Source organism: Littorina saxatilis, linkage group LG16 (genome assembly GCF_037325665.1).
Source record: "Littorina saxatilis isolate snail1 linkage group LG16, US_GU_Lsax_2.0, whole genome shotgun sequence".
Taxonomy (NCBI): Eukaryota; Metazoa; Mollusca; class Gastropoda; order Littorinimorpha; family Littorinidae; genus Littorina; species Littorina saxatilis.
The window spans coordinates 9,712,852-9,725,351 of record NC_090260.1 but is presented as its reverse complement, the minus strand read 5'-3'; the positions used below and the strand labels follow the sequence as shown (position 1 = coordinate 9,725,351).

Below are 12,500 nucleotides of genomic sequence, written 5' to 3'. Positions count from 1 at the left end.
TCTAACTGTACGGAAGACAACACGAGGCAATAGCAACATGTGATCACTCCACGAGATCATCAACACAACCCCAAAAACAGTGAATAACATGACTGTGTTTAAGGGACGCCAGCTACTTCGGCCAGTAACCAAGGTCAAACACTGTATACGTTTGCACACACATTGCACACAAAACACACACACACGAGCACAACAAACATGACAACAAAAACAACACCAACAACAAAACATTACCAGATAAACAAAGCACACACACAAACAACAACTGATAAATAACTATGTTAGTCGCCATTGTGTAATACTTATGTTAGGTCTGACAATTTGAATCTTCACAAATTATACATACAGAACATAGCGTTTTACACTGCCGTTGTATACGGCAAACACGACACATGTCTTAATGTTGTTGCAACCATGGGCCGTCACTCACACTTTGTAAGGCAAGATCAGTCAGCGTCAAAAAGTTCCATATCGCCGTCGTCCTGAAAATAATGTTAACGTCATTCGATTCTTGACGATTTTGATGTTTTCGTGTTTTAGACTTTATAAGTAAATCATTCATCAAAGAGAAATATTCTCTAAGTTGCGATAGAGAATATTCTACCTAACATTATTTTATCTTTCTATTCATACCACGTACACATATAAACACTATTTCAGAATGAAAATAATCAGTTTTGGCCTTCTGCTGAAAAAATGTCTAAAATGAGCTTGGCCACAATTCCATGACGACATCAATATACTAACAAGAGCCTCATGTGACGTCACCCTCTCTTGTGGCATACACGAGTATCATGAAGCGTTATCATTGTAACAAAGGCAACACAATAAGAATTGAAATATAAATCAATATAGCTATTCTGATGAACACGTGGGGGAATTCGGGGACTGTGATTGGATGGGCTCTTCCGATTATCAAAGCATAATGCTACGGAAGTCGGCCATTTTTCTCAATATCCAAAAGCATATTGAGAAAAATGGCCGACGCATGATTCCGGTTTCTATCGACAACAGCATACACTGACAACTTAAAAAGCTGTTTCAACAACTGTGTTGTGAAGTCGAATGCACTTGGAGTCAGTTTTTCTTCCAAAGTCAGAAAGCGTGTAGCGGTGTGCATGTCTGCGCGAACATGATGCGCGTAAGAAGTTTGTCTGCTATCAAAACCGGAGATCAACGCATCGACGCAAAAACTGTCATTTTGTAAGTTTGGAACAACAAATCAAGGTCATAACAGCTATATAATCGCTATTGTGTTTTCAGCGTAGCAATAGGATCCGATATTTAGACTCGAACAAGTATAATGCGACTCGTCTTCGACTCGTCGCATTATACTTGTCTCGTCTAAATATCGGACCCTATTGCTACGCTGAAAACACAATAGCTGGTATTCATAAATGAAATGAACATCTAGGACATGATAACTTTGAAAAAAAGGCATCAACAGAATGCAACAAAGTTACAGTTAATCACCACGCTAAGTCACAGGAGCAAAAGGCATCAACAGAATGCAACAAAGTTACAGTTAATCACCACGCTAAGTCACAGGAGCAAAAGGCATCAACAAAGTTACAAGCAGTTAATCACCACGCTAAGTCACAGGAGCAAAAGGCATCAACAAAGTTACAAGCAGTTAATCACCACGCTAAGTCACAGGAGCAAAAAGCATCAACAAAGTTACAAGCAGTTAATCACCACGCTAAGTCACAGGAGCAAAAAGCATCAACAAAGTTACAAGCAGTTAATCACCACGCTAAGTCACAGGAGCAAAAGGCATCAACAACGTTACAAGCAGTTAATCACCACGGTAAGTCACAGGAGCAAAAGGCATCAACAACGTTACAAGCAGTTAATCACCACGCTAAGTCACAGGAGCAAAAGGCATCAACAAAGTTACAAGCAGTTAATCACCACGGTAAGTCACAGGAGCAAAAGGCATCAACAACGTCACAAGCAGTTAATCACCACGGTAAGTCACAGGAGCAAAAGGCATCAACAACGTTACAAGCAGTTAATCACCACGGTAAGTCACAGGAGCAAAAGGCATCAACAACGTTACAAGCAGTTAATCACCACGGTAAGTCACAGGAGCAAAAGGCATCAACAACGTTACAAGCAGTTAATCACCACGGTAAGTCACAGGAGCAAAAGGCATCAACAACGTTACAAGCAGTTAATCACCACGGTAAGTCACAGGAGCAAAAGGCATCAACAAAGTTACAAGCAGTTAATCACCACGGTAAGTCACAGGAGCAAAAGGCATCAACAACGTTACAAGCAGTTAATCACCACGGTAAGTCACAGGAGCAAAAGGCATCAACAAAGTTACAAGCAGTTAATCACCACGGTAAGTCACAGGAGCAAAAGGCATCAACAAAGTTACAAGCAGTTAATTACCACGCTAAGTCACAGGAGCAAAAGGCATCAACAACGTTACAAGCAGTTAATCACCACGGTAAGTCACAGGAGCAAAAGGCATCAACAAAGTTACAAGCAGTTAATCACCACGCTAAGTCACAGGAGCAAAAGGCATCAACAACGTTACAAGCAGTTAATCACCACGGTAAGTCACAGGAGCAAAAGGCATCAACAACGTTACAAGCAGTTAATCACCACGCTAAGTCACAGGAGCAAAAGGCATCAACAAAGTTACAAGCAGTTAATCACCACGCTAAGTCACAGGAGCAAAAGGCATCAACAACGTTACAAGCAGTTAATCACCACGCTAAGTCACAGGAGCAAAAGGCATCAACAACGTTACACGCAGTTAATCACCACGCTAAGTCACAGGAGCAAAGGTCATCACCAACATGCAAGGTGTTACGTTGATGGTCAAAATGTGTTGCAAATAAAGCAGGACAGAGCATAACAAGACATGTAAAGCGGAATGCGGTTAGGAGTCAGTTGCTGTCTGTGGACTCAATGCTACGTCTATCTACATTCCTAACAGGACCTCAGGAAGTGCTGTTCACAATGGGCGTTGCAAGGTAAGGCTTGGTGGAAAGTAGTCCGATAATCCCACTGCATATCTGCCGTGTGCTGACAAAACCGAGTATGTGTGTATGCGCGCGTGCGCGAGTGCGTGTGTGCGTGCGTGAGTCTGTTTGAGTGTGTGTGTAGGTCCAAGGGGATTAACATAATGTGTTACCAGAGAAAAATGTGTTTTTGAATGTTGTGTGAAATGGAGTAAATACCTTTGGTTTTTTTTAGACATAATACGTCTTTACTGCGTGTCCTTGTCAGCATATTTATTATGTTTTTCTCTGCCTGCTGCTGCGTAATAAAAATTATGTTATAAAATCACAGAATTCTTTGCTTCAATATATTGCTTTAGAAATCAAAGGTAGCAGACTGCCATTTGGCGTTGTGTGTGTCCCATAGAAATAGCGGATACTTGACATTCATTGCATTTGCAGTTTGAACTGTGATATTTAATTACAATGTGTGCGCTTGAATGCGTATACAATGCATTGTAGATAACTTTTAAAAGTTGATATATTTCGTCTGTTTAAAGCCACAACCATATATCTCAAAATATTTGATTTTTCAAATTTTATATTTTCTGATAGAGCGTAGTATAACTATTACAATGGTATTTTTCTGAGTCAAAAATATGACATAACATCTGAGTTATAGAGGATATTTGGTTTATGCGCTAAGCTTTCACCCTCTGCCTTTCAAAGTCACAACCACACACACAGAAGCACGCTGTTTTGATTTTGAACTGAAGGCATGGGTTACAGCGTGTCAGTGCCCAGCCACAAGCCTATGTTTCACCAGCACAGGCTTGTGGCTTTGGTGAAATGGGATAAACTCTCACCCCTCCACCGGCCACAGTGCAACAAGTGCCTGATAACACCCTGTGGTTATAGCTACACCGGCTAGGAGGGGCCTGCTCTGGTGGTAAAAAGGGGTCATAGTGCCAGAGCCTGCTTCTTGCTTTGAGAGCTGTCAGCTGTCAGCAAGGAGTGGTACGTTTACAACCCAACATCTGGAATTGCTCTGTGAGTCCAGGATAAGGGAACTTCCCACGCAACAGATACAATTAACATCAGAATGACTATCAGAATACTGCTGTGTACAATTTCACTTTGCTCTGGAATTTTCTTGAGGAAAGACTGACTTGGGACTATTGTGGAGAAACTTCAGATTTACACTTCTTCTTGTGGTAAGTATCAGTTAAATGAATGTTAACTTCAGTTAAATGTTGATAAAAGTGTTGATACTGTCAGTACACGTGTCAGTTAGTAATCATTATGGTTGACATGTGAAATGTTCACATTGTGATGTCTAGCCTAGAAACAATGTAATGATTGATTAATAGTCTATTTCATTTCTCACCCGATGAAGAGCGGTGATCAATCCTATACACTTTGCACTTGTGTAGGAACCTTTTTGTCAAGTAATGTTACACTTACTTTACTGAAATGCTATTTTAAATCTGTTTGTTTGTTTGCTTAACGCCCAGCCGACCACTAAGGGCCATATCAGGGTGGGCTATTTTAAATTAATGTCTGTCAGTGTATTAAATGGTAAAAACATGAAACTTCCAGAAAGGAGATGTATATCTGTTTTTGATTAACACTTCTCTCTCTCTCTCTCACTCTTTCTCACTCTTTCTCTCTCTCTCTCTCTCTCTCTCTCTCTCTCTCTCACTATCTCTCTCTCTTTCTCTCACTATCTCTCTCTCTTTCTCTCTCTCTCTCACTATCTATCTCTCTCTCGATCTCCCTCTCTTTCTCTCTCGATCTCTCACTCTCTCTCTCTCTCTCTTTCTCTCTCTCTCTCTCCCTCCCACTCTTTCTCTCTCTCTCACTATCTCTCTATCTCTCTCTCCCTCTCCCACTCTTTCTCATTCTCTCTCTCTCTCTCTTTCACTATCTCTCTCTCTCTCTCTCTCTCTCTCTCTCTCTCTCTCTCTCTATGTTCTTACTTTCATTTCTATTATAATCATGTAGCAGTAGTTTGTTTTCTTTACTTGCTTATTCTTTAGCAATTTTAGACTAGTCCCTCTTTAGGGCGAGGGCCAGATGTAAAAAAGCAGATCACTGCTTACTCTATTACCCTCGTAAAATAAAGAATTGTTCTTGTTCTTGTTCTTGTTCTCTCTCTCTTTCTCTCTCACTCCTGTTTGTCTATCCTAATTCAAAAGGAATTGATGACTGCCAGCTGAGTATCTTACCCAGGGAAAATATTTACTTTCTCTCTCAGATATTCAGGTTTAAGACAATTGCTTTTCTTGTTTTCTTCACACACACACACATACACACACACACACACACACACACACACACACACACACACACACACAAACCAACCTTGATTTTATTTTATTTGATGTTTTTCTTTGTGGTCTAGGCATTTGCTGAACCTACCTAAAAAAAACAATGGATGAGGACACATGGTCAGAGTGTGACGAGGACATTTTTGTCAACATCATCACTGACACTGCAGACCCTTTGCCATCACAAAGTACAGGTATTGCTGCATTTTTTTCAAAGGCGTATTTCTCAGAAGGTGCTTTAATTTACGCCAAATTAACATTTTGTTTGGGGAGCTAAACATATATAATTATCAGTAATTTGTTTCAACAATAACAGATGGAATACAGGTATTGTTTATGTGCAAGCATTTTATTTATTGTGGTAAAGTTGACCAAGCAGCAGAAAAGATGACGAAGAGCACATATTTGTTAATACAGCTTGTTTTGTCCAGCAGTGAATGACAGAACTTGCTTGCTTGCATTATTCCAGCTGGAATTTAAAGATTAATTTAATTCTTTATGTACAGGTGGCGATAACGAGGGGCTTGCTGCTGCAATTGGAGAGAGTCACAGCCAACACTCACTACAAGGTCCGTCTTCACAACAAGCGTCTTAATCGCCATCTGACCAACAATGGGATGGAAAAGTGCCCAGTTTACGCAGACGGGAACTGTTTCTTCAAAGCAGCGTCTCTGCATCTGCAACCCCATGATACTGTTTCCTTGAGGGCAGCTCTGTGTCAGCACCTCAGGCGAAACATTCAACATGACATCAGCTTCTTCACCTGCACTATGACTGACGAAGCCCTCGCACAGATTTATGCCATGTAGGAAGGTGGTGTTTGGAACACAGCAGCCAATGACCTCTTTGTTTGTTTGTTTTTGCTTAACGCCCAGCCGACCACGAAGGGCCACATCAGGGCGGTGCTGCTTTGACATAATTTATAACGTGCGCCACACACAAGACAGAAGTCGCAGCACAGGCTTCATGTCTCACCCAGTCACATTATTCTGACGCCGGACCAACCGGTCCTAGCACTAACCCCATAATGCCAGACGCCAGGCGGAGCAGCCACTAGATTGCCAATTTTAAAGTCTTAGGTATGACCCGGCCGGGGTTCGAACCCACGACCTCCCGATCACGGGGCGGACGCCTTACCACTAGGCCAACCGTGCCGCAATGAGCTCTTGCCCTTGGTACTTGCAGACTACAGCAAAAGAAGGGTGAAAATATTTTCAAGCCGTCGACACCAGAGTATTGTGGACATCTCACCCTCAATGCCAAACACATTTTGTGTCAATTGAACTTGAATTTCTATCTGTGAACTACTTGATTTCAAATTAACGTCAGTTATACTTTCGGAATCATATTGTCTTGTGCCTATATTTGACATGTTTTCTTCCTGCAAAATAACTGTGAGTGACTTGTGTTGTGCCTGTGAAGAAAATAACCATTCACATCGGATAATCAGTGTGTATCCAGGTAAGCGGTCATTTTTTTCACCTGTTTGTATTTACTGACCACTTTAGATTATTACTGTACATACTGACAAAACATGTACTAACAGCATGCTATTAATGCGCAAACACTGGTACACAGTTTACAACCAGAACCCTTACCAGATTTTGGTATAATGTCTGAATACATTGTGAATGTCAGGTATGAATGTTGTCTTGGGAGTGCAAATACTTGGAATAATAGGTTTCACAAGTTGAGTACCGAAACGGTTTGATATTTTGAACCCTACACAAAAACCGAAGGGTTACCCCAAAGCCAGTGCTTGGTTATTGCCCCAAAAGTTGCTTATAATCAAAGTAAAGTTTGCAACCATAACCCTGCAACTGTCTCGTGTTAGGTTCTGACGCTGTCAATGACAGTCCGTGGAAATGAAATATAAAGCCCACAAGCCTTCATCGACTCATTGTAATGTTGTTGTTACCACCCCCAAATTAATCAGTATTCTGCTCATACCACAATCATATTTCTCTACACCAGTATCCTATTTACCAGAAACCAGTGAGATACAATTCTGAAAGCCACAACCCTACAACGGGGAGATACTTGGTTGTGGCCTGACTGACTGATCTCAGCTGGGTGCTCACAGAAAGCCACAACCCTACAACGGGGAGATACTTGGTTGTGGCCTGACTGACTGATCTCAGCTGGGTGCTCACAGAAAAGCAGAACCCTACAACGGGGAGGTATTTGCTTGTAGCATAACAGCCTGATCTCAGCTGGGTGCTCACAGAAAAGCCACAACCCTACAACGGGGAGGTGTTTGCTTGTGGCATAACTGCCTGATCTCAGCTGGGTGCTCACAGAAAAGCCACAACCCTACAACGGGAAGGTGTTTGCTTGTGGCATAACTGCCTGATCTCAGCTGGGTGCTCACAGAAAAGGCACAACCCTACAACGGGGAGATGTTTGCTTGTGGCATTACAGCAACTCATTGTTCATGCCGTCTTCTCAGAACCAGAACCAAATATAAGTTTTAAATGTATATTGTGCATCTTTCTTGTACACATTTTCAAAAAAAACTGTATCAGTAATAAAAATGCACAAATATCTACCAATGTGCGGAATCTTGTGTATTTATTTGAAAAACTGGAATTTTGGTGTGTGGCTGAACATTTCAATCGAGCATTACTCAAAATGGCTAAAATTGAGATGTGTGGTTGTGACTTTAAACAGACGATGTGTTCTTTTCTACATATTCTTATTTCTTGTATATTTCCTTTCTATTTACATTTTTCTCTGCGTTTGTGACATCTACGACAAGAAAGCGAACAATTTCACTAGTCCACTAGTACTGACGTTTGATTTGCAGATGCAGAAACTTTTTATACGTAAAAGACACTTTTACCACCTACATAATCTTTCAAATCTCTATCCGGTAGGACCTAGGATATTAAGCAGATAAAGCTTACACTTGCAGAGCTGTTTCTTCTTATCTTCTTTTCTTTCTTTCTTTGGGGGGGGGGGGGTGGAGGGGGGAGGAGGAGGGGGGGGGGAGGGGGAGAGAGGGGGGCAGATGGAGTGGGCGTGTGTTTGGATGTTCGCGGGGATAATTATGATGGCATGCTTGAGACTACATTATCAACGACATTTCCAAAGTTTTTCGATTGAAACATTTGCAAATGTGTCTCCAAATAATGACTTTATTGTGAAGAGTAAAGTGGGTAGTCTCTGTTGACCTCAGCTTTCCCCAAATAATGACTTTATTGTGAAGAGTACAGTGGGTAGTCTCTGTTGACCTCAGCTTTCCCCAAATAATGACTTTATTGTGAAGAGTACAGTGGGTGGTCTCTGTTGACCTCAGCTTTCCCCAAATAATGACTTTATTGTGAAGAGTACAGTGGGTAGTCACTGTTGACCTCAGCTTTCCCCAAATAATGACTTTATTGTGAAGAGTACAGTGGGTAGTCTCTGTTGACCTCAGCTTTCCCCAAATAATGACTTTATTGTGAAGAGTACAGTGGGTAGTCTCTGTTGACCTCAGCTTTCCCCAAATAATGACTTTATTGTGAAGAGTACAGTGGGTAGTATCTGTTGACCTCAGCTTTCCCCAAATAATGACTTTATTGTGAAGAGTACAGTGGGTAGTCTCTGTTGACCTCAGCTCAGCTTTCCCCAAATAATGACTTTATTGTGAAGAGTACAGTGGGTAGTCTCTGTTGACCTCAGCTGTCCCCAAATAATGACTTTATTGTGAAGAGTAAAGTGGGTAGTCTCTGTTGACCTCAGCTTTCCCCAAATAATGACTTTATTGTGAAGAGTACAGTGGGTAGTCTCTGTTGACCTCAGCTTTCCCCAAATAATGACTTTATTGTGAAGAGTACAGTGGGTAGTCTCTGTTGACCTCAGCTTTCCCCAAATAATGACTTTATTGTGAAGAGTACAGTGGGTAGTCTCTGTTGACCTCAGCTTTCCCCAAATAGCCCTGCCTTTTTACAATAGTAATACTTCTCTTTCTTTGGACAAGATCATTAAGCAAATTATACTCTTATTTCATCACAAAATCAGGACTACAATATTTTTCAATAAAGCATTATCAAGAAGAATGAAGGTATACACAAGTATAAGTTACAGCTCCGTCCATCCATGGTATCGCCTGATATTTTGTCGAGACTGGGTCAATGAATATGATGACGTCACTCGAGGCTCTGCCTACGGCCTACTTTAGGCCTACGGAGAAATATCGCTGGATATTTTCTCCCTAGATTAACAGAGACAAAGAAGGGAAGTCATGCTGTATGTATAAGTTACAGCTCCGTCCATCCATGGTATCGCCTGATATTTTGTCGAGACTGGGTCAATGAATATGATATTCTTTCACCCCGTCGAGACAAAATATCACGCGATACCATGGATGGACGGAGCTGTAACGTATATATGGCATGACCAAAGTAAAGAGAATTTGTCACGGGATGTGGCAACAAATCATTGGAAATTCACCATGGGCAATCAACCCAAGCCTAGAAGTTGTAGAACTATATTTTGTTTCAGTCTTGGCAAGGCCAGTTTTGTCCAGTTCCGGAAAAGACATCATGAATTCCTTCACCCTGCCGAGACGAAAAAAACAATTCCATGGATAAAAACGTATAAGCTTATTATCCCGTGACGCATCAAAGCTAAATTTTGTTTTGAAATGTCATTACAACGTACAGATAACTTATAACGACATAATCGCCTTCACAAGACAGGAAAAACGCACACTTTGGTTTTCGTCTGCTACAAATCTAGTCTTGTTGGTTGACGGAGAGAATAAAGCTTCAATCATACCTTCATCAACAGGAATAAATGCTCAATCCGCTGTCAGTTCGCAACTGAACCTTGTTTTTTTCTTTAACTTTTTGGTTAACATTGAAACGGCAATCCAAAAGAGTGTTTCAGCTGTTTCAAGACAGAGGCTTAGCTCCTTCTTTTGAGTTGCTTTTCAGTCTAAAATGACACCGGAAGCGTCACAAAAAGACGTCATGACAAAGTTACACGCAAAGCGAAAGAGACTTTGACGTCATTTACTTTTGTTTGGAATTTTCCGCCTGTTCCTAGCTTGTCAGTGAAGACCTGACGTGAGTAAGCTTACCCTTTGCAGCTGTGAAATAATCAGTCTTGTGTCTCGGTCGTGTAGGTACAGAGTTTGCTTCTGCAATCATTGTGTTCGTGTTGATGACGGCTTCATAAGATTTCCATTTTCTTGTTTCTGCGGCTGCGCAAGTTATTTTGCCTAGGTCATGGCCGAACTTTAGGCCTACGGAGAAATATCGCTGGATATTTTCTCCCTAGATTAACAGAGACAAAGGAGGGAAGTCATGCTGTATGTGATAATATTACATTGTGGGTGTATTTGCAAATGACAACTGCCTCAAACTGCCGTTTTCACCACAACAAAAAACATACAGTATTCATACCAATAGGAGGCTTCAAGCTCATGAGATCTTCATATGAGCAGAACTGTTCTCCTTCCTTTTTATATTTAGTCAAGTTTTGACTAAATATTTTAACATCGAGGGGGAATCGAAACGAGGGTCGTGGTGTATGTGCGTGCGTGTGTGTGTGTGTGTGTGTGTGTGTGTGTCTGTGTGTGTGTGTAGAGCGATTCAGACTAAACTACTGGACCGATCTTTATGAAATTTGACATGAGAGTTCCTGGGTATGAAATCCCCGAATGTTTTTTTCATTTTTTTGATAAATGTCTTTGATGACGTCATATCCGGCTTTTCGTGAAAGTTGAGGCGGCACTGTCACGCCCTCATTTTTCAACCAAATTGGTTGACATTTTGGTCAAGTAATCTTCGACGAAGCCCAGGGTTCGGTATTGCATTTCAGCTGGGTGGCTTAAAAATTAATTAATGACTTTGGTCATTAAAAATCTGAAAATTGTAAAAGAAAATAAAAATGTATAAAACGATCCAAATGTACGTTTATCTTATTTTCCATCATTTGCTGATTCCAAAAACATATAAATATGTTATATTCGGATTAAAAACAAGCTCTGAAAATTAAATATATAAAAATTATTATCAAAATTAAATTGTCCAAATCAATTTAAAAACACTTTCATCTTATTCCTTGTCGGTTCCTGATTCCAAAAACATATAGATATGATATGTTTGGATTAAAAACACGCTCAGAAAGTTAAAACAAAGAGAGGTACAGAAAAGCGTGCTATCCTTCTTAGCGCAACTACTACCCCGCTCTTCTTGTCAATTTCACTGCCTTTGCCATGAGCGGTGGACTGACGATGCTACGAGTATACGGTCTTGCTGAAAAATGGCATTGCGTTCAGTTTCATTCTGTGAGTTCGACAGCTACTTGACTAAATATTGTATTTTCGCCTTACGCGACTTGTTATTTTATTTTATTAAGGAGATTTCTATAGCGCATAACTAAAAGCACTATGCGCTTTTCTATCATATATCGGTGCATCTCTATCCGATTCGGGATACAATTAAATTAAAAACTATAGCCAGAATGTCACATAATCACGACACAGACCCAGTTCAATATTGGGCCAAAACAAACCCAGTTACACGAAAAGGCCTCTTTAACACACAACATCATTTTTATTCTTCCAATTCTAATCCCGAAATCTGCTGTCAATATTGAATTTATGTGAGCCCCAGACATTTTTCTATTGTGTTGACAAGCCCTTTCTTCTGTGATCATGGAATAATATCAGTTAATTTCTACCACACAGCGAAGTAATTAGGTAGGTTTATTGACGTAAATTATCATGAACGGGATATTTCATTGCAAGCTATAAAACCGTGTATAAAAAAAGCTAACCAACAGTGTGCGCTCGGAATGAATTCTAACTTCATTCCGACCAAAGGAGTCGGACCTAACTAGGACTTGAGAATCTAACGGGATCATCGCTCAACATTTGTCTGCGCCGGACGAGGACATTTAAGCTGGTAAGAAATGTGCTTCTCTGTTTTAGTGCATTTAGTTTCTTGTGATATTTTATATCCATATCAGGTTTACGTGGGTACAAGGTCCGCATTTAAGCGACTATTTCTATTATTATATAGCAATTACTTCTAAAAACAAAAGTCCGCTTTTATCAGTCAGATTAGGGTTTTTTAATTCAAGGATTCACTTTTTATGTAAACTGCTTGACATAACTTTTCATTACCAATTACTGGTAGTAAAACAGCGGCATTCATCATGCTTAACAACAAAAAAAACCATACGAGAGCGATTGATCCCCCATAATTGACTTTGCTAATATTTG

At 40.5% G+C, this 12,500-nt stretch overlaps 2 protein-coding genes across 2 annotated transcripts in view; both read left to right on the top strand.

Moving 5' to 3' along the window:
* The window catches only part of LOC138950336 (Kruppel-like factor 18), a 128,120-nt gene that overhangs the window by 93,074 nt on the left and 22,546 nt on the right, over positions 1-12,500 (top strand). The window lies entirely within an intron of this gene.
* LOC138950321 (uncharacterized) overlaps positions 12,072-12,500 on the top strand; it is a 10,880-nt gene continuing 10,451 nt past the window's right edge. The window contains exon 1 of the mRNA XM_070322069.1: positions 12,072-12,180. The gene's annotated coding sequence lies outside the window, so the exon portion shown is untranslated. The remainder of the gene's footprint in view (positions 12,181-12,500) is intronic.